This window comes from Ptiloglossa arizonensis, chromosome 5 (genome assembly GCF_051014685.1).
Source record: "Ptiloglossa arizonensis isolate GNS036 chromosome 5, iyPtiAriz1_principal, whole genome shotgun sequence".
In the NCBI taxonomy this organism is placed as follows: Eukaryota; Metazoa; Arthropoda; class Insecta; order Hymenoptera; family Colletidae; genus Ptiloglossa; species Ptiloglossa arizonensis.
This window is the reverse complement of record NC_135052.1, coordinates 26,579,384-26,602,627: the sequence shown is the minus strand read 5'-3', so window position 1 is coordinate 26,602,627 and position 23,244 is coordinate 26,579,384. Positions and strand designations below refer to the sequence as shown.

Sequence of the window (23,244 nt, the reverse complement as noted above, 5' to 3'; positions counted from 1 at the left end):
AGTCCGAGTCGGAAAAAAGATTCGAAACATTCAACGATCGAAAGAACGCAACGGTTCAATTTCCTCTCCGTAAATTGGCGTCGTGTGTAGAGTTTATACGGTGTCCGAGAGGTGGCGCCATGAGCGTTCAACTCGAACATGTCTCGACAGAAAATACGATCGCTACCCACGAACGCTGAATTGTAAAATCGCATTACGCAGCGCACTTCAACGTCGTGGAAAACACGAACGAAGCGTCGAAAGATCGCCGTCTGACTTACCGTACAGGCGAGCCACCAACCCCTAGGCGTGATGAAATCCAGGTTATCGAGTGCACGTGCGACGTGCAGTTACACTACGCACCACGGCGAGTCTTTCACCCTTAAAACACCGTTTCGTTTCGTCGCAAGGGAAAGTTGAATCGAACGATCCGAAAAGGCACGAGATCGATAAAATGAAGTGAATTCGATTAAATCCTCGATTCTTCGTAATCCGTCCACACAAGTTGCCGCACTCGCCGGGCAACACGTTTTCACAATATCACCACGCGATCGTATAATATTTTTACGGCACAAGGTAAACACGTACACGACAATTAGGTTGAAACACAACGTGTAATCGAGTTCCGGATTCCTGCGCAGCGTATACAACGTACTCGACTCGTGGCGTAACTCGTGACAGCGTGGCAAAACGACGCGCGCTCCTCGCGGCGGCCGGCGCGGGAATGATTGAAGGAGGTTCGGTTCGTGGCACGCGTCGCTGGTGGGGATGAATCTCGCAACAGGGGAATCGACGCGCGCGCCCCCTATCCCTACGTAACAAAAGGATACGATGCAACGTACCAACCGACCAGGAGAGAACAAATTTTAGAAACGCAACGAGAACGCGCAGTCTTCGAACGTTACAGACGATGAGAAACGTTTAGAAGGGCATAACGATTGGGTAAAGCTTCGAAGATGATCCAGTCAGATACCCACGCACCGTTTCTCAAAATACAAACATCTCCTCTCTCTTTTCGTTAGAATCGTGTGCGCTCCGATGAGAGAAAACTCTCGACTTCAGCCGTTGCGAGTAACCGAGTAAACAAGTCTCGTTCGCGTCGCGCTTGCAGTGCGCCATGTGTTCGAGTACATACTCGTGTAAACATTGGCAACTCGAGTTGACCAAGAGTCTCAAAGTATCAAAATAAATGAGTTCTCACCAGTCTAATCGGTCCTTTTAGCGGGACACGGTGGGTTTCGTGCGCCTACTCGTACGACGTAGAACTTTATTTCGGAAATGTTGAATCGCGCTAATAGCGTTCGTGTTTCGTGGCCCAGATAACGACTTGTGAACGCAACGCTCACTGAAGAAGGGGCGGCGGGGAAATGAGCGGAGCTCTAGGAGGGGAGAGACTTGCTGCTGCGACGGGGATGGGGGTGAGGAACATGCGATTGAAAGAGGCTGGTGGCGCAACGAGCAGAGGAAAGAGGACTCGCAACGTATGACGCGCGCGGTCCAACGACGACGAAAAGGACCAGCGGCGGACCACGGGAACGTTGCTCGAAGAAAAAACAAACCGAGCGTAGATCTTCGACCGAGTCTTCGATTTTCTTAAATGTAGACGTATCGGGAGCTAGGGGAGAATCGAAGATGATAAACGGAAGCAGGAACGAGATACGTAATTACAATCCATCGAGCACGGGTTATCGTTGCAGAAAATCTTCGCGAATCGTTGGTTCACCCTTTACGGTGCACGCGTCTCTGTCTGCTTCTTCGTTTACAAACATCGATCACCTTTCACCGATAGGACGAACCATCCACGGCCGATCGATCAATATTCGATTCACTGGCCCGAGTACACGACGAAGGGAATACAGTTGAACGAAAGAGAGTGGAACGAAGCAAGACGGACTGCGAAAAGGGTCTCCGATGTTTTTTGATTCGGAGAAGAAGCGACGATTGGTTCTTTGAGCGTTAAACGCGCATTATCTATCGACACTCTGTTACTCGAATATTCTAAGAAAGTAGGACACGACGCGACAGCGCTTGTGGCGAGCACCGGTGTAGTGGGGGGAGAGGGAAGCGGTGAGGGAAGGGGGAACGAGACTCGAGGAAGCGGGGGTTACGTCGGAGTTTATAAAGAGTCATTACGTTCCCGTGAAAGGTGGCTTTAATTTCAGAGGCATTCCAATCGCATTAACGTATATTCCCGTACATTTGTGTTTGCGGTAAGCAACAATTTACTCGGAACGTTTACTCGAACGAGGTTGTTACGTGATCGAAACACGGTCGCGTGTATCGCGGCCGCGATAAATACGATTTTAACGGCGATCCCTCGAGCGATCCTCCAGAGAAAACTAACTTGTATCTATATCGCTCGACGTTTCTCGTACGCGTGTACTTGTTTCTTCTGCCACTGGAATTTCTTGCGATCCTTGCCACAGAAGAGGATAAAGAAGGAAGGCAAGGCAAGACAAGGCAAGGCAAGGCAAGGCAAGCAGGAAGGGAACGTAACTCGTATTTACTTACGCCGTATTGTTCTATTTGATGTGGGATATTTGCACGTATCAATATGCAATCTTCCTGAAAATACACAATTATTTTCGACGTCCCTTCGTCGTAGAAAACAATCCAAAGGTACGAGAAAACGATCGATAGACGAGAACGAGGAGTCACGAGAATGGTTTTGACAAACAATCCGCACAGCCGTTCGCGGGCCGGATCGATATTCTTTCGCGGGACAGTCGAGCGTTCCTTCGACCCAGAAAACGAAAGAGTGGTCCGAGGCGCTTTTTCGTTTTGGTATAAATGAGTTTTTATTACGTCAAGGGTCTGTTTATACGTTCATTTTAGATCAATTTATTAGCGTAATGTCTTTACACGTCATACATCGGATAGAATATTGCACCAGAATATTGTTACGTTTAAACGTAACCTCATTTTCTATATTCTCCGATTTTCTGATAGAATGATTAATTGTTCACCAATGATACTACTTAACCCATTTACGTCTTATCGTTAAAAAAATATTCTTTTCAGTAATTGACGATCTCCTTTCATAGAAAACGATACAATATCGCGTTTCATCAAAGAGGCTTTGTAGATAAAGTAATCGGTGTTGTTTATGCGTTGGCGGTGATGGTTTCATTTTACATTGTAATTCAACTTTCTAAAATGTAAAAATAAATTGTTACTTTACTGTAAACTGGTCGAAAGAATGCTATGTGAAAGAACAAAAGAACCAGATGAAAGATTGAACCACAAATTGTGGTACAGTGTTCTTCGTCCGCTATCGTAGGTTCGGGACGACGCGACAGTTCATTTACGAGCATTCGCACGCGTGTGCGTGCATGTTTTGCATTGACTCGCCATTCGCTTCGCTTTCTTCGCGAAGATACTCGATACTTTCATAAACCCAAACAGTTACGGTGGAAGATCGGCAACGTCAGCGACAATTACCTTGTCAATCTGATCCGTACTAACCTTTCATACAATTCCGCTAATGCTCGTCCCACACATTCACAATCATCTATTTCTACTCCTTACCATCATACTTATAAATTCCAGGCCTCGTTTTCATACTTATCCTCTCATTATCACAACTCCATTTATTCGAGAATTCACCCTTCGCCCACGTATGTACTTTGCTTTTAAACGCACAAGATCTTCAGACGCAATTCTTTTAATATACGCGTTCGTACATACAAACATTCAACAAAAATTTCTTTAATAGTCGTAACACGAACGGAACGTTCTTAAAACGTGTTTTCTTAAGAAAAAATTCTTTCGAAATTATTCACGATTACGATACTTTCCATCGCTCATAGGTTAGAAAGTAAAAGGCTTTTCCTTATAGGATCCCTTATAGAAATATGTTTTAATAGAATTTGTGGCCAAAGTATTTTGACTTTACGCAATATTGTTCTATTATATATATGTTCACTTTTCGTACTTGCGTAATAATTATATCACGATAACAATAACCTAACCTACACCGCTTCATCGGAGACAGCTATCGACGTACAATATGTAAATTCCATCAGTACGAATAGCAAACATTGCGTTAAAATTTCGATCCAGTTCTACCGAACGTCTAACCTAAAAAGAAATACGATACGATGCAATTCGAAGAGGAAGCGTTCTCGTGACAAATAATCGAAGGCAGTCAGCGACACGATGCAGCCGTCGAAACACCCAAACAATGTAGGTTAGGTAAGTCACACGATACACCTAACCTAACTAACTGTTCTTGTTTAGTTTTGTCGATCGTTCCGACGACAGCTCGTTTATGCGATATACTAAGAGTCATGGTTGTCGACGAGCGATGGTAGTAACATAAAATAACGGGATCGTTTCGAGACGCCACGAAACGGGTCAAAATCGACGAAAGAATGAACGGAACGGTCAAACGAGAAAAGGTAAAGGAAGTAAAGTAGCGAGAGAGCGTTCGCGCATTTTTTTTCCAAGAAACTTTCGAAACCGTGCACCATGGCTCTATAAATCTCGCGAGCTCTCTGTTCGAATCACAGATCGTCGAGTTGCTTCGTACGGGTGCTCGTGGAAAGGTTAAACGCCTTCCGAGCCGAGCGTCTACAATGCGATAAATAAGCCTTTTTAAAGTCGCTTCACCTTTGCGTCGAGAACCAGTCAAGATTACAGCTAACGAGCGTCGTTCGTCATCGCGCTTGAAAAACTTTTGACCGAGAATTACACCAGACCGAAGTAAATCCTAACGGGATTAGATTCACCGTTCTCGTTCTCGAAATCTTGTCGGCCGGTCTCCGTTGCGACAACGTTGACAGGCGGGTTCGAATCGAACGAAAAGTACATGCACCATGGCCGGTCGACGATCATCGGTCGTTACCACAGAAATCGCGCGCAGAAACAGGTGGGTAACCGAGCCGAAGGATTTACTTAGTAGCTGTTATGAGTAAACGTATGGTGGGAAGGGAACGGTGGGAGGGAGTGGTCGGTGGACAGGACAGCCGGTCCGCGCTTGCCAACCGTCCTGCCAGCGCAGCGGACCGGCCTGCTGAGTCGAGCAAAAGTCGAACGCGTTGTCTGCGCGAACGCTTCTTTCCAACGATCACGACGACCATGAATTGTCGTTAGAAGCAAATTTGACGCTAGAAACCGAGCAACGAAACGCAAGAAAAAACTATACCGAACCAAACCGGGTCAAGCTGTTACGAACCGAAGGAACCACGAATTGGAAACTTGGACAAGAGGAACAATATCCCCTCCCCTCCCCCTTCCCCCTCTCTCGAGCATTCGAGAATCCGCTAACGGTGTTTTTCAGCATCTCGAACAAATGTTGATTTTACAAATTTCTTCGAACGAGCGTTTACACAGCTGATAATCGCCGGAGGCTTATCGCGGAACAGCGATTTTCTCTTTCTCGTGTCGAACAAATTTCACGTTTTTTGCCATGTTTGCACGTTTGCGTTTCAGTGCCCCCCGCACCTCCCACCGCACCGCGCCGTGACGAGGCGAATCGCGCAACTCGCAAAAGCGTCTCGTCTTTATCCCGCGTACGTCGATTCGTATTATCGTCGATGGTCTCTTAAACCGGTTTTACTTATTACGCGAGCGTTCGCTTATCTCGCGTAGATCTCTTATTACCAGTCACGGTAAGCGAGCGTTTCTCCGTTCCCGCGATCCGCTCCCCTCGCGTTCCCCGTTTCTAATTCGTTCCAGCTATTCTATCGAGCACTCCCTCTATTTAATGTTCCGCGTGGAAATAAAGCTCGATTTCCACTTGGCTTGCCGCACTCGTAGAAAGCAAGTTCGTCGGCGGAGTAATCGCGAAGTGAGAACGGCGACGAGAGAACCACGAATAGAAAAAAAGGCCGGCGCGGGGAGGCGAACGAAGGAGAACATCGTGCGTCGTGACCACGTGACCTTTTGACCGTAGGAAATTCTTCGGATAAACGAGCTTTTCACGTTACACCAAGAAGGGAGCAACAAGTGTGAATCTTGTCTACCCTGCGGATCGGACCGTTCTTAGCTTTCCTCCCTGCTTTTCTAGATCCCTCCCCCCTTTTCTCACTCTCTCCCTCTGTCGTGCTATCTATCTCCCTCCTCCAATCGCGTATGCGCGCGCGCGCGCGTTTAACGACGTGTATGTTGCAACTCGACCTTTTTTTTTCGTCACGAATTACGGATCGAACGAATTGGAAAAAGAAACGCATTGTCGTAAAACGAAAACGACGAAAATATTTATCGAGGGAATAAAATGGACTTTTCTTGTTACAATTTTTTTTGGATAAAAGGACATCGAAACATATGTTAAAACGCAAAAAATGAAGAGAAAAAAACGTCGCGAGAGGAAAAATTCTTAGAAACACGTTCCGGTTTGATACTATTGTACAATATATACACGTAGTTGTATTTCACTCTGTCTACATCTGTTTATTTCCTTCGTTTTGTTTCACATTTAATTGTGTGCGCAATATCCTTGAAGTTAGGTTTAAGAGCCGGTTGGCTATGCCTCGCCTTTACGCAATATTTCTTTATTCGATATATGTATGATGTATGCACTTTGCTTATTGCGTAATAGAGGCGATATAATAATAATAATATTGAGGTTAGGTTTAGAAACAGCACCTTAGCTGCACCTTGTCTCTTTGCAGCATTTTATTTGTTCCGTACCCCATCTCTAGCGGTAAGTGAATTTTTCCTTTATACGTGTAATATCGTAAACTGTGTGCAATAAAGATGTTGAATAAAATAAAATAAAATGAAATAAGTTCAGTTCGGTTCGTGTATCTTATCGCAAGCTTCGTGCGATCGAAACGTTAAATAGAAAATAAGGTAAATAAGTAATGCTGGTAATAACGATAACATGGTCAATACAGAATTTGCAGTGGAATTGCTGGTCGACACAGGGATTCGTAACCGTAAGAAAGGACAGACGCACGGGTACCGAATGCGATACGATACTCTGAAATGCTTATTCACCGCTACGGAATGAATAATGGGCTGCTAGCGAAATACGTCGAGACATAAATATTGTATCTGGAGCGCTATATATTACCTGTATCAAATACATTACCTAGCTTGTTCTCTGTTCTCCGTTCTGCTAGTTCCTATCTGATTGAGATCGTTGCCATGGGAATGCGCGTACACGATCCGATTCGATCCGATCCGAACCGATGCGACGCGATCTGTACGCCGCGCAGTCAACTGTTTTCTGTCTCGCGGAAACCTACGTTTCTGGGGTGACAGTTTTTCGCGTTCGAGCGCTAACCGTCGTTAGGTTTCTCGCGAAATGTTTAATCCCGTGACTCGAAGCTACGAGAGCGCGGTGCTTCGTTGTAGAAATAGAGGCTTTCTTCGCGGCGGTACGGTTAAGTTTAAGGTTAGGTTTGAAAGCAGCCTTTGCCCGTATCTCGCCTTTGCGCAATATCGCTTTGTTCTACACATCGTACGTACACTTTCTTCATTTGCGTAATAAAGATCGTCACAATAATACGCCGCTCGAAAACGAGAGTTACACACGCTTTTGGCGTGTTTCTTCTCGGTCGTATACGAGCAATAACGCGTTACCGTTGGAATCCCGGGCCGTGCATCTCCTCTGTCGAATTCCCCCCTGGGATTCTACAGTTCTGATTTTTCAGCGCTGTCCACGTTGCTCTCGGTTTATTCTCGATCGCTCGTGAGCCGAGCGTGCTCACGACGGTCGGGCGGCGCGCGAGGAAACGTAATCATTTGCAATCCCGCGTAGAACCGCTTTGAAACTCCGCGAAGGAATTTATTAAAGTTTGACTAAGTCGCTTTACAAAGTTTCACCGGTGCACCGAGGCTTCGTGGGACCGGCGAACGAAGCGGGGTACCGCGGGGTGCTCGGAGATCGGGTACTGGGCGAGCGAGCGGGTGGAGGGGTGCGCGGGTGGGAGCTACGAATGAGGAAACGGAGGGGAATCCTCTCGAAGAAACGGGACGAGCCGCTGAAGGAGGCGAAGGTGGAGGTTAAAGAGGCGGGGGAAGCGAACGAGATAGAGGAGGAGGAGGAGATGGTGGAGAATGGGTGGGGATGGTGAGGGCGAGAGCGGAGAAGGAGACGAGGAAGCCAGTGGAAGCGGGGGTGGAGGCGCTGGCGTACGCGGAACGACGAAGAGAGGCGAACGAGGTAAAGCAGCCGTAGGGACGAGAGGACGGAGGGACGGATAGACGGGACGATGGGTGGTGGTGGGCTGCCGGCGGGGGAAGGGGGCAAAGTTACTTTCCCAGAGAAATAAAAGTTAATGGAGTTCCCTGCCTCCTCGCCCCTCACCCACCCCTCGTACTTCCCCACCGCCTTTTTCTTCTCTTCCATCTCTTCGCCGTCGTACAACTTTCACGAAAGTTATTATATCTTAATTTACTATTGAGCATTATCTGAAATTTCTCCGACGATTCCGTTTTAATGCGCTACAGAACACAAACGAAGAGTGTATCCGTCGGTCGAGCTACCCGAGAGAATCCCGTCGTTGTTTCCCGTACGAAACAAGCCAGCCGAGAAACTAACGTTTCTAGGAAAACAACAAACCGTTGAATGCTTCTTTGAGGTTATTCCGGACAAAGAACGCACCTTTTTCGGACCACGGGCGATCGTCTATTATCGGATCGCACGCGTAACGATTTATCGTACGATAGACCGGTAAAATTGTAGCTGATATGACTGTTCGAAGGATAATTGTGAAGTGCGCGGGGTTGTCGTACAACCTGTCGTACGATTATCCTTGTAACACGACGTACGACTCAATAAATCGTTACGTCCATGGCCCTTTACGAGCGTTCCATGTATGATCGTACAATGTAAAAGGAATCCCCTTAACGAATAACTCGTATCAATGTTTTTATTTATTTATTCATCGAAGATCCTTTTTATGCAAAGGAGAACGTATAAAACGAATAATGTAATGTCAAAGATAAACGTGGTAATTAGTTAGATTACTAATGACTCTCTACGTACTATTGTGATCTTATCATTCGTACTTGCATATATACGTTGAAGTTGGGTAATTCAAGCATCGAAATAATGTGTTAGAATAAATACTGCTTTCAAACGAGGAAGAAATTTTAATCCAGTGCAAGTATTGCTTATCATATTAAAAAAAAAGAAAAATAATCGGATATGTAGCTTCAATACGCATAATTGATTTCTTTACGAATGTTTCAATCACAAATTTGGATCCTCTTCAGTTTGATAAAGCTAAAAAGTAAATGTTATTTTAACGTAAAATATGTATAAGTAAAATTAAGTTTTTTATATATTATTATAACGAAGAGGAGCGAAAATTTGCGATCAAAACATTTACAAAGAAATAAACTATGCTTGCTAAAGCTACGTATTCGATTGTTTGATTTTTTGTATCGGGCTGAGCCAATAAGGATTGCTTTTGCCTGCGGCCACCAGTCGTGCAAGTCAATGAGTCGCTACGTAAACGTAAACAGTGGAAGAGGAGGTAACGATTCTGTTACTTGAATCCGTTATAAAAATTATCAATCGAGAAGGAAAATTATTTTATATACATTTTTTCAAATGTGCAAATTTGTTGTATCGTAAAAGTTGATTGGTCAACAAGTAATCTATTTGCTGCTTCGATAATATTAACGATACTTGACAATGTAATTGTTCGTGTATATGCATGTATAATAACATTAAGGTTAGGTTGAAAAGCAGCCTGTGGCTGGTCTGCCATTGTGTCGAATTTCTTTGTACGACAAATGGATACATTGTACTTCTATGAACAATACAGATAATAACAATATTAATAATAACAATAACAATGTGCTGGCAGTGAGACAAACGACTACCGTGGGTCACTACTATCGTTGCAGATACTATTGACAGTAGACCGTACTTAGTGGAGATGTATATTATCCAACACGTAAGGATACATAATTCTGTGACGATTACGAGAAAGCCTTATTGCGTGATACTTGGAAATATTGAGGTTAATCCTCAAATGGCGTTGTGGGGTCTTTTACGATACCAACATACCCTCTTTTTACTACAGTTGACTCATGTTTCTGTTTTTCATAGAATTGTAATCTTTAAGTAATTCCAGTTTGTATCGAAATGCGCACTTCGGTGTTTATCGCCTACATGTGGGTAATGGTTACAGGATTAAAGACGTGTTTCGTGTTTTACCTTTATGAATTGAAATAGAAAAATATTTATAACATTCTTTACACCGATGTTACTATTTACCCCATAATGCCTTCTGTGTACAAACAAGTTATGATATCGTTTGAGAATTAATAATAATTAATGTTATTTACTACGTTGAATAATTTAACATTTAACAAAAAAAAAAAACAGGTAGACGAGTATATCTAAGAAATATAGTAAGTTTTTCCATGCCTCATTTTCATATGTTGCCTCATCGAACGTGATTTTTCAGTTTTTTTTAGCGAAACCTTTTTTCCACGCAAAATAATTGAAAAAAAAAGAATGATTTCGCATCTTTCACGAAATTCTGCGTAATTTCCGAGGTAGAACGGAAAAATTGAAAAAATGTACCGATCTCAACATTTTTTCACGTTCCCCTTGAATCTGTCTTTCACAAATTGAAATACATTAACATTTAAATACACTCATTAATATGATATAACGTCTACTTCTAATTATCACATTTTTTAGTCGATTTGTTGCCTCTGTGGGATTATAATAGCCTATAATTACTATCTCCCGAGGGGGAGCCTTTAACACGAATCGAAACATTAAGAATAAAATTAACAGTTTCCGTACTGCGGTAAAAACTGGGGAATTTATACTCTAACTTCTTTAAACAATTCCTCTCGTATCGTTAAAAAGTTACTGAAAAATAATAAGCGTACAATCGAAGTAATTTTTCCCTTTTATAATTAACAGAAATAAACATTTCTTTTTATAGAATGATTCGAACATTTATAATTCTCGATCTCTACGACGTTCGTGACCGAAGAGACGCGAAAACCTCGCTGGCCAATCGGCGGGGCATTTCTTACGTTATGGATCTAATATTATCTTCGTTTTTTCGTTAACGTGGACGTATACATATTGGCGATGTTGCGTAGTCATCGACGTGGCCTCGATGTCTCGTCCGACGTCCGACGCTAGGAAACGAAAAAACCTACTCGGCTGTACTTTTAGCCGGTTCCCACCTCCTTTCTTTTCCCATTCCCGTTCCCATTTCATATTCCCGCTTCCGTCCTCCTTCCACGTCCCGGCGTCTCATCTTCCGTACTCCACCCCCCCTCCCCCCACCCACCACCCGTCCCCTTCCCGCGCTTTGATTTACGGCCATAAGTTGTAATATTTGCGCCACTATTGTATGGTAATACGCATAGCAAAAAATATGTTAATGGTTGCCATAAAGAAGATATACAGCATACATATGTATCCCATTTCGCGGCATATACCCGGTGGACGTAGAAACTGCACCCGCTAGTCCGTCTCTTTCATTTTCCTCTCAATGGGCTTTTTTATTTGTCCCCCCTCTCACCCGCTCCGCCTTCTCCAGCTCGTTCCCTCTTCCCCACTACCGCGCATCTTCTACTTTCTCCGCTATCCTTCTCCCACCCGCTCTCTTCCAGCTTTCGTCGCCCCTCCCCCCCCACTCGTCCGTTTTCTTCGTCTATTCGTGACAACCGGTTCGGTCTCGCTGTCACGAGGTTCGATCTTAATGCGAGCTCGCGAAAATGTTTACCACGCGTCGCTCGTCGAATCGTCGCCCTTGATTGGTACGACGTCGAACGTACCGCAGGAAAAGCAAAGAAGATCGATGGGAGAAAAACGACGGTCAATCTCGTAGATCGGATCTTATTTTCCTGGATATTGACTGCGTGTTATATCATAACCTTCCTTTACGGCCGGGAGTCTAAGGTGGCGCTAGTTTGCCGCACCGGCGACTGTGTCGTCTCTTAACCGTTTCTGTCGCTACGATTTCATACGGCACCGCTGTACTCGAGCCTCGTAATCTCGCGCACAAATTTCCCAATGAATTTCCACTCGACATCATTGCACGTTTGAAGATACGAAAGTGAATTTGGCAACTTGAGATGGTTTCTGCTTGCAGCGTGATAACAGTTGCGTTATTACAACTGTCGATAACAAGATGTCAGTGAAATTACTTACCTCGCCGCAGTGAAGAAGTACGTATCGTGCTTTATTTTATTTTTGGTTTTGATCAGAAAGCTAGTAAGTGGTACTGTGTTGGTATATTTCTTCACTGTATCGACGTAAGAGCTCTAAATTTGTTCACCTTCTTAGATTCCGCGTAATTTAATTTCGATTTTTGAAAATTCGTCAAGATTTGAAGATTATCTCAATTTCTTTAAAATGCCACTTTTTTGACCCAACTGGAAAAGTGAGTGTTCGAATAATTTAAAAAATCCGGAATATGCAGAATTTAATTGAATCGGTCGTTGAACTTTGTTATTTCGACATTAATAAGATTTTCCACCAATTTTGCGATACTCGTTCGCGTCTTAAGACATCCATCCATTCGTTTCTTCAACGTGCTCCCCAAGTTGTTCTCCCCTAATACAGACGTCTTCGGCATTTTACATTCAACGAAGCTTGAAAATTTTTATCGTTTCCCCTTCTAATGTACTGCAAGGAGCTCTAAAGAATGCCTCTGGCTCGCAATTTCGCCCATAAATAGCGTCGCCGCGATACAAATACCGGCAGTCATTATGGATTACGCGATAGAAAATTCCGTGGCGGAATATCCTTTCTTGAAATATTACAAATTTCATCCAGATGCGTTTTCTCCAGTCACCGTTATACCCTATTCGAAATTCTCGCGGCACCGTTATATCAACGAATTTTAATCAAATCTCGCGGGAACATATTTTTCAAACGCGCGAGAAGAAAAAAGAAAAGTCGATTTTTCAAATGTTCCAGGCTGGAATACCCCCTTCAAAGGCATCCGGGAGCCTCCCCCACCCCCTGTCCCTTTCATCCCATAACTCGAACAATTCCAATAGTCGTTAATCTGTCGGAAACTTTTGGAAAACTTGGCGTTATTGCAGGTACAGGGGCGGGTCTATGCAAGTAGGATATAAGCGGAGAAGTAAAAGGTGAAGGAGGGGAGGAAGAAGAGAGGAGAGGAGGCAGGAGAGGAGAAAGATCGGTCGGGTAGGCGAAGAAGAAGCACAGTTGACGGGAGAGGCGGAGAAATCGGGGGAAGGAGCTTCGCAGGGTAGATTCCGCGCGGAGATGCGTTCGGGGGGGAGGGGAGGACTGAGGGGGAACGGCGGGGGTGGGAACCGGTGTGCCGAGGTAAGTTAAATAAACTTGTTTAGTTTCGCGGAAACTTCTGCCCGGCCATTGTATTCGACTGCCTCGCTGCCGAGTTTGCTCCGAAACTTTCGAATACGAACGAACTCGGTTCTCCGTTACGCTTTATTCGCTTGTTTTGCCAAGTCGCTACCTACGGTTAGCTACTCTTTCCTCTCGATATTCTCCTATTTCCTTTGCCTATGCCCCATCCGTGGCCTGTCACTCTCTTTTTCGGTCCTTGTTCACTCGCCGCGGAGACCCACCCTGCGCGGCGTGTCCCCTCCCCCCACCCCGCGTCCTTCTTCCAGACCCACGTTGGCTATCGCCACGATCGGAGAGGAACGTCGGGGAGAGCCTTGGCTGACCAACGAACCGCTCCGTGCGGATTCTGATCGCGATTAGCCTCCTCAGGGACGAATCGTTTTGTTCGAAATCAACTAAAATCCAAACTCGTCTCGTGAATCGTCTCTTACCGTTTAATTCTTTTTTTTCTTTTTCGTAAAAACCGACCGAAATTCGTTACTCGTGACCGATTACCACACCGTGAGAGCAAAATGCACGGAGCCGTACGTCTATCGAGCGTTTCATCGACGTTTCGACTGTTTGCAGAGGTTAGGATATCTTATCACGTGAACTGAGTGATCGATAACATTATTGTCGAGAATAATTTCTCTCGTATCGCGGGATGAAAAAATCGGTATCGTCGAATCGCTCGAAATCAAGATTGATGGCCTTCGACCGTTACGAATCGAGGCCAATAAGGATCGCTTTCGTCTGCGGACGAATAAACATAAACAGTGGAGGTGATGATTGCGGTTCCCGGATCCGGCGTAAGGATTGTATCTTGGAAACGGGAGTTACCGCGTTGTCTCAATAACGGAAAATATTAATTACGAAAGAATATCTTTCCGAGCACTTTCTTACCGAAAGTTTCGATCACTTTATTTTCGCCTTCCTTGGCAACGGATGTATATTTATTTAAAACGCTGTGAACAAATTTACGAAGTGGAACGTATCACGAGGTACATACGTTGCAATAATTGTGTGGAAAATAAAATTATTAATCGTCGTGGCGAATCGTAAAGTAAAGATTATAAGAGGGGCTCGTCGATTAGTATTACAGGTTATGTGTTAGTTGTTACGTACATAGTTACTGTATAGATAATGTAGCGAACTTGTAGCAAAGCGTACGCGTCTATGAAACAACGCTTCGTGGACAAACGACCTTAGTTGCCTGTCTGTTAAGCCGCGTATTCATCTCAGCATTTGCCCCGAATAAGCATCGCATGAGCGCCCAATGAGCGAAGGTTCTAATAGTGGGCCAAATGCTCAGATGGATACGCGCGGCTTTAAACAAAGCGGTGCGCCGACCAATCAAACGACGCTTTCAACGAATAGGACCCGCATTCCTTCCAGAACTAAACATCCGAGCTTCGCGCTATAGATCTAACCCTTCGGTCGACAATGAAGATCCTTCCGAATTATTTTAACAGAATTTCAACCTGGATCGAAGGAAGCTGATCGTCGGTGTGTAACCGTGGTACGGTTCTCCTTAAATTTTAATCTTTATTTCTCTTTTTTTAAAAAACGGGTAATTTGAAATTTACACTTGTAGTCACCCTAGTGGTCAAAATGGTTTTGTCGTGTCGGCTCAAAAGGTCGAAGACAGTGGATTCGACCGTTCTTTTTATCGTATCTCGTCGATTGAATTTTGTACTCATTGAATATAAAATATTGTTTATGAAAAGCCTCGGGCCGAATGAAATACTTGCAAAATACTCTCATTAAGAGATAAATTGTATTTATTGTACTGTAAAGAATGACAATTATATTAGAAATAATGCAGAATGAAAAGTCATAAATTTATTTTACCCCGGACCAATTTTGTTTCAATATAATTTGCAATGATGCAGAATACGGTAGAGGGAATTAATTACCATCTCGATGATGGTGTTTAATGAAAATACAAAGCAGCATAAATTTCCTTTCGGTTTAATTTGAATATATATTCTTCCTAAATTGTAAAAAAAATCCCATTTCGGTGTACAAAATTTTATGGTAGTTTGAATATTTATGGGGGGTGCTTTACCACCGTAACGCTTAACGAAACGATGTAAAACTAATTTCACACTACTGTTGGCCTCCTTTAACGTATTTTAACGAAAATATATGAAGAACCAGCAACATAGAATGGTCCTGTAGACTGTGGGGGGGGGGGGGGGGGATTACCTCCCTAAAAATGATATTTAACGAAACTACTAAAACACGTAAATTTACTTTTTGTCTGTTCAACGATGTACACTTTTTTTCAACAATTTTCAGGTCAATTATGCATTGTTTATAGGCCAACGAAAAATTTATCATTGCGATTTACCCTCTATAAAATTCGAGGAAAGAAACGACTATGTATTATTTTTCATTTACTCAATGCAACATACATTTTCCAATTAGTTTCACTCGCATCGATCGAGTGCTTCTATGCAAAACCAAAAAAAAAAAAAAATCAATCTGCGACACCCTTCGCTCCGAACCCCTCTTTCGTGCCTTTTAAAACATTTTTAAAGTGATATAAAAAAAAAACGTAAACTTCTTTTCAATGTTCTGTAACGTATATAAAAATAAAAAATATCTAACAGCGATGCTCCTTGTTAATAATTACGTAACATAAATATTAGGAAACCTTTTATTCCAGCTAATCTCAGTTACGGTTATGATCAATCTATACGCGACGTTAAATTTTTTTATTGCCTTGCATTGTTGGAGAAAAAGCTTGTGGTCCTTGGAGTCCCCTGTATCCATTAACTTCTTTCGGACGGAGCCGGGAATACCACGCCCCCAGGCACATTTAGAACAAAGTAACACATCATGAATATAACTTTTATTTTAACATTTATTTTGTGTTTGTTATATATTCCTGAGAATAAATATTTGTAAATTTTCCAATACATTTTTTATAATTGTAAAACGCGCGTATATGTGCATAAAGCAATTTTTGCAATCGAGTATCGTCGCGTAAATATTACCGTGTGCGGTATCTAATGTATATTGCAATATCATAATTTATTTTTAGCAATCGTTGCGAAAGTACAAGTACAGCACTATACTGGCAAAATGAAAACGTACAGATAGGGGGGAGGGGGGGGGGGGGGAGGGAGACAAAACTAGAACCGAATATTGTGTATTGTACGTATATCTCGATTGATATTTAAAATAAATATAACTGGAAATTTGTACGGTGATAGACGATAGGTTCGGTACAGCAGAACACAAAACAAAAAAATACGTCAGGCAGACCCACGTAGACGTAATATATCGTACGTATACACTAACCGTATTTTTTTCTACTTAATTTCTAACAATAACGAAACACAATGTTTGCAAAGAAATGTTGCGCGTAAGTATCGTTGAAAGATAAACCTATTCAATGTATAATGGAATCCGCTTATTGCTATTACTTTGGTACTTAAAATTTTCGCGATCGTAATAATCGTATAAAAAAATTTGTTCCCAGAGTCTTACAACACCCCACACATCCCTTAATGTCGATACGTATCGCGTAACGTTTCCAAGGTTAAGGCATTTGCATTTGCGCACAAAATTTCCTTCCCCGTCACCGTTCGAGTCGTACGGCGCCCCTCCTTCGAAAAACACTGGACCGGGGACTTCCGATCGTATTGAGACCGTTATATAGCGCGTGCGTATCCTTTCTAGGCTCGAGGTATCCACGTACGTCCGCGTAAAATAATTTCCTTTTGCGCGCCCTACTTCGGGAAACGACTGAGATCAGAGACTCCCGGTGGGCCAGTTGCGACCGTTTCGGCGCTCGGCCTTTTTCTTCTCGACGCTCGGTGTTCGTCGGCTCGTTTGTCGCCGTTTCTCTACACTGCGTGCAAGACCGGCCGGATCCGATCGGAAACAAAATCGGGCAAAGTGCCCCGTCGCTAGTGTGGCAGCAGACCGAATGGCTTATTGATTTAACGAGGGAGAGAAAGAGGCGAAAGAGAAACAGGAGGGAACCAAGCACGGGGAAGCTCGTCGAGGCTCGAGGTGGCTAGGAGGAGGCCGGGAGGTGGGCCGTGGGGTCGCGAGCAGGAGCCCGCGGCAGGTGGGGGGAAAGGGGGACGCGAGGGGGGCTGCGGGAGGTTAGGGTGAGGCCGGCGGGGGGGAAAGAGAGGGTACGGAGAGGAGATGAGTAACGCGGAATAGGCTAGGCGCTGGTGGGGAAGGGAAGGGCTCGCGGGTTCGCTGGCTCGCGAGGTCGGGAACAGGCGGATAGAGTAGGGTGAAACGGGGTAAGGTAGGGTAAGACAGGGGTCGGGGGCCGCGAAGGGCGAAGGGAACGACGAAAACGAACGAACGGGACGCGCACTCGGACGAACAGAAAGAAGAGGAGGTTGAATAGAACGACTAACGCGCCTTCGAGATTGAGTTCTTTGAAATATTCTCCAACGCCATTTTACCTTCGCCGGGGATGCGTCGCGATACCCGCGTTCCTTGAGCCGGGATCGCCTACGAGCGACGAAACGCACGCGTCAGACTGTTTCGCGTCGATGTAACGAAGACAAGGAGTATTTCGTTTATTTGCGAACGTCCTAACGATACGCGATTGCGTCGGGCAATCGACGGGACGTCTGACAAGCGCGTCGGTAGCAGTCTAGTTCCGTAGGAACGATTATCTTTAACGGCCCGTACACGGTCGACGTTTATAGTAGGTTCGCCCGCGGGTTCGATGGATTATCTTTCTCGCCGTGAAGACCAGCGAGGAAGACGATAAATGTAAATATAGGGCTGCAATTTTAATAATTGAATGTTCGAATATTTTACAAGTATCAATTAGAGTTACATTTTGATGGTAATCGTGGAGCATGTACGCGACAATATTTATTTGCATATATGTATTGTATCGTTTGCTAAGTCTATATTATTAAGTCATTTTCGGGCGAAACTTATTACAATCGAGAATATGAAATTTTAATATTTTCGGTTGTAAGAAATTATGCGTGCAGTGAATTTAACGACGAAATTTTGGAGGTCGTTAATTTATTATGCAATTTCGTCACGGTGCAGCGTCTCTGAGGTACGATGGCTGGTCAAAACCGCCAAGACCAGCAGAAGCGAAACTTGTTAAGAAAAGATTCTTCTGTAAACTAAAAGTCACATGTCGAATGAGATAAAATAAAGTAGGTTTACGTTATATAATTTCGTCACGCACAAAGGGAACACGGTCATGTGTGGAAGTAAAATGAAACACTAGAGATTAAGCGAGACGATGTTCCTTTAAGGGGAATTATAATCCGAGAATTTTGCAGAGAAAAGGCGATTACGTTTGAGAGTGTGAAATTTTTCGGATTTAACATGGATTCGACGTCGGTTTTTTTTTTAAATTGATTTTTGAATCTAAAATTGTAATTGTAAAGTTGTGTCACCTCAATTTGCAATGATAAAACAATAATTTTGTTAACATTATTGGCCTTAGCAATTTTACTTTATTGATCTACCAGGAAACTGAACAAGTTCACAATTTGATACTTTGGGGCAGCATTTATTAAATTGTTTCTGATATACTATATTGTCTCGTTTATGCCTAAGATAAAAATTCTTTTTATATTTTTTTACGATAACGTAAAACGGAATTATCAGATATAAACAATATCGATTACTTTATCTAGCCAGACTTTCTGGTACTATATGTACACATACAGTACTGAGTTATTTTTTGTATTCGAAACAGTGATTAAGAAACGCATCTAGCGATGCAATACTCTCGACGACATAATCATTAATACCGATACGTACCAATTCCCAAGAATTGTGTTTATGTATTGAACAAGCATTAAACTAAACTGTGATTGGTATTAGTAATATATATTTGACTACATATCTTTAAACGTCGATACAATGCAAACATTTAGTATCGTCCTATATAATATAATCAAAAAATGGTTTTGAAAATTATGTATCTTACATAATTTTATATACCAAAGTTTTGTAGATATCCCATGCCTTATATTAATTATAATAATTGCATGATTAAAAAACATAATATTCTTATATAATATCCATAATTTTATGCCCATTTTTATGGGTATTATATACAAAAATTTATGATTCTATTATTATTGCAAACCTTTATTTACCAAAAGGAATTTATACTATTATAAATTTTGTAAAGAAAAAGGAAAAAAGAAAAAAAGTTTCTTTCTTAAGAAGTCTCCCTACTGTAGAAGCTTCAAAGAATCATTTTATTTTTTTTTGCATTTTTCAATTAGTTATAGTCTGCAAAATATGCGTATAAACTATTTGAATTAAATTCGAAAAAACGATAGAATTATACATACAAAATTTTTTGTTAAACATCAATTGCATTTTTTTCATAATCATGTTTTTTAAACTGGCGTTCAAAGATATGATCAAACTGATGAAGATATCTTAACGATATGTTAAAGGCTTTTGCAAAACACTTCTTTATATTACAAAATTATTTTGATTAAAAACAAACAATTTTAACGAATTCTTTCCCATAATCTGACAAACCGGTACAAAGACTAAACGGGTGCATCGCTACAAAAGTTGCTCACCCACGTACTCGGGCGAATAAAATTGACCACACAATGTCCAAATGCGGTTAAACGCATAGTAAACACATCGATCAACACTTGAACTTGAAATTTGTTTAATAGTTTTCTAAACAAAAAAATTCCAAAATATTACTCGTTTTTCGTACATCTATAATAGGGAGATGCCTTAATGGATTAAGAACACAAGTGCATATTCACGTGGTCGTTACTTTTTCTCTTCGTTCGCCTTTCAATCGTCTTTCGAAATCATCGTTTATCCTCGTAACGCGATTATCGTTTCAAGTCGCTCGCACCGTCAGTCAACCGTGCCATCGGCCGCCCTCGTCTCATTCCGAGCTGCCAATTCGAGCCTTTTATTCCAGATCGAGCCGATCGGGTGGAGCTCGATTTATCGCGAAACTACGCTTTATCGCACGAATTTGTGAAAAGCAAAGAAAAGCGAGAGTAGCGAGTCGGGAAGAGAACGTACGAATTGGAGGAAAAATGTGAAATTCCCTATCGGCCGAATTAAATCGATCAATAAAAAACAATCAAATATAATTTTCCAACAATATTCCGGCTGCGTTTCCTGATCGCTTTTAAATTTATATTTTATTTAATATTTCTACTCTACACAATATTCCGATAGAAACAGGACATTGATTTAGGTGGGATATACATGGTAACAATAGTTTCTTTCTGAAAGTATATTTATCCTAAAACTAATATTTATACGCTTTGAATCATAGCTCGTGAACATTTTCTACGATATAAAACTTCTAGAGCGGCATTAGAACACTGTCTACTGTTTCTTAACATAGCAATTCATTGATCAAAATTTCAATATTTTGTTAACTGAATATCTCTGTAAGTATTATCTTTAAGATAGATATATTCTAATACTTTTATTCTCAGAATTTTTTCTACTAAGAATTCTACTAAGAATTTACTACACCCCGAGTACCAGAATTACATGCTTTAAACTTTTTTACATTTTCCAAGGCAGTAAACAATATCTAATTTTCATAAAATTTCTTCAATTTAATTGATATCGGAAACTTAATTTAAAAAGAATAAGGTAGTAACAAGGGTTAATAAACGGTAGTTACTAGAATGTAGCGTGCCATGATCCGACGGAAGAGCGTTTAGCGTATCGGGATACGTACACTGTTATTTAGAACTTGAACAACACACCGTTCTTTCGAAAAATTTATGTCGTTATTACGAAGCATCTTTAATGTATTTTTAAATCTTTAAAATTTTACGAACGTAGAACGAAGTTTATCTGATATTCAGCCGCGCACCGATCGAACCGTCTCGCGTGCCGTAGGTCCGCCTCTGCTGGATTAGAATCCGATCGTTTAGGTTATTTTACTGGCGAGTTGCTCGCAGATTCGACACGTATCCGTCGCGACGTATCACGACATTTCGTAAAACCACGCTCGAATAGTGCACCCCACGGATTGGTCATTGGCCGATCAACAAGTGGCTCATGATTTTGTCAGTGGCTTTGCGACCGAGTGGCCCGCTGGCCGGCCCGACGTTCAACCGTCCGTCTGTCCGTGATTTCGGCTGCCCGCCCGACTGTCCGCCTCCGGTTACCCGATGCGGTCTACCGCTAAAACACTCGCGGCGCTACGTACCCCGCGCCGCCAACTTGTCGCGCATTAACCATTCTATCGTATTCACGGAAAACTCAATCGGTTGCTATTGGGTCGCTATCGAACCGGATCTTTCATCCACCATTTCATATATTCGGATCGGTCTGTTCCTGTCGTTTCGCTTCGCGTTTATCGATGTAATGCCTTTGAGGTTAGGTTTAAGAACAACCTTTGACACTGTCTCGTTTTTATATAATATTATTATATTCGATGTATTACCGTACATAACGATGTGTAAATTATTGAACGTGAGTCATAAATTGGAAAAATTTTTTAACAAAATGCAATGCAAACTTGTCGCGTATTAATCATTCTATCGTATTCACGGAAAACTCAATCGGTTATTATAGTGACTACCGGATTTTTCATCTGTCGATATTTCATATACCAAATCCTTCTGTTTCTGTCATTTTTCTTCATATTTGAATATTTGTACGATATTTTTGAGGTTAAGTTTAAAAACAACGTTTGACTGTGCCCCGTTTTAGTACAACATCGTATATTCGATACATTATTAGATTCAACCTATAAAGTAGGAAGCTTTTTTTTAATAAATAAAGCATTGTTCAAACTTTCCTCAACAAGTTTCCTCTTCAAGGAGACTCTATCAACCCATTAAGAATTCATTAAAAGCAAAGTACGGTCAACAAAATGTTCATTCTTTTTTCCGTTCGAAAGTAGTAGTAATTATAGGAAAAAATCGGTTATAAAACATTTTACGCGTACCCTTTGTTATTTAATACCTTCTGTTCAATATACAGTTCTTATATGTTATAAAAAAAAAGTGTTAAATAGTCTACACCCGTGTCGCCGTAAGCGTTTTCAAGTGCACTAAACTGTTAAAGGGGTAAGGCTACTTTTCCAGGCGATAAATTCTTTGTCTTCCCAATAACCTCAATTTTATATAGCAAAAGAAAATCGATAACGACGAAGACTTTGTTCGATTAAAGATGAAAATGGAACTGTACGTTAAAATTAAAACAGACGATTAAAATTCAGGAAATGTGTCATAAATATTGTAATAACAAAAGGAACAAATATCGAAAATAACTGTCGATGATAATCGATCGATGAAATATTTCCTTCCTATTTACAAATTAATACTAATCTGTGATACCCGCGAAATTTACAAATTACGAATGAATAATTTAGAACGAAATCTTTAACCTCAATTTCTTCGTATTTCTGCAGAAAAGTTCGAAAACACGAAAACATTATATTCAATAATTTACACATTTTTGTATATACACTAACTTTATTTGCATAATGACATTATTACCAATCAATCAATGTGAAAGCCTCTTCATACTGGTTCTTCTTTTTACTCCATCAATCTGATCCGTGCTAACCTTTCGTACTATTCTACCAGTGCCCATCCCACCCGTTCACAGTCATCTATTAATACACCATACCGTCATAGTTCTAAATTCCAGATCTTCCTTTCCCATTTATCCTCTTATTACGAGAGCCCCTTTGCTTCGAAAACTTCATGCCCTTCCAAGTAACACTTTAAACGCTTCACTAGATCCAACGACCATCGGCACTATTTTCGATTATATTTCTTTCGATTTGTTGTATCTCGTGCTCAATTGTTTGCGCAATAGATTCGAGTTTAAGTACGGAGACAACCTTTGACTGTACCTCGTCTTTATGCAATATTATATTATATGTACACTTTCTTTATTTACGTAATAAGAAGGTTGTTGATTTTCAGTCAAACGATAACATTGAGATTAGATTTGAAAGCAGTCTTTGACTGTACCTTTTTAGTGCGCAATATTATTCTATTACACTTCTGGACAAAAAAATA

At 41.8% G+C, this 23,244-nt stretch overlaps 1 protein-coding gene and 1 long non-coding RNA gene across 7 annotated transcripts in view; one reads left to right on the top strand and one right to left on the bottom strand.

Annotated features, from left to right (window-relative positions):
• The window catches only part of LOC143147684 (TOX high mobility group box family member 4), a 70,795-nt gene that overhangs the window by 28,823 nt on the left and 18,728 nt on the right, over nt 1-23,244 (bottom strand). Inside the window, exon 1 of one of the 4 annotated variants that reach the window (XM_076313191.1) lies at nt 1,181-1,310. The exons of 2 other annotated variants lie outside the window; for them this stretch is intronic. The gene's annotated coding sequence lies outside the window, so the exon portion shown is untranslated. Of the gene's footprint in view, nt 1-260; nt 563-1,180; nt 1,311-23,244 lie in introns of those variants that run through there. One more of the 4 variants, XM_076313190.1, reaches the window with a different exon arrangement.
• On the top strand, nt 4,098-7,831 carry LOC143147691 (uncharacterized). 3 transcript variants are annotated; one of them, XR_012992322.1, is made up of 3 exons: nt 4,098-4,164; nt 4,219-6,625; nt 6,819-7,831. It is a non-coding gene; the product is annotated as an uncharacterized LOC143147691 (long non-coding RNA). The 3 variants fall into 3 exon arrangements; XR_012992323.1 differs by having other exon boundaries at nt 4,158-5,871; nt 6,594-6,625; XR_012992321.1 differs by having other exon boundaries at nt 4,158-6,625.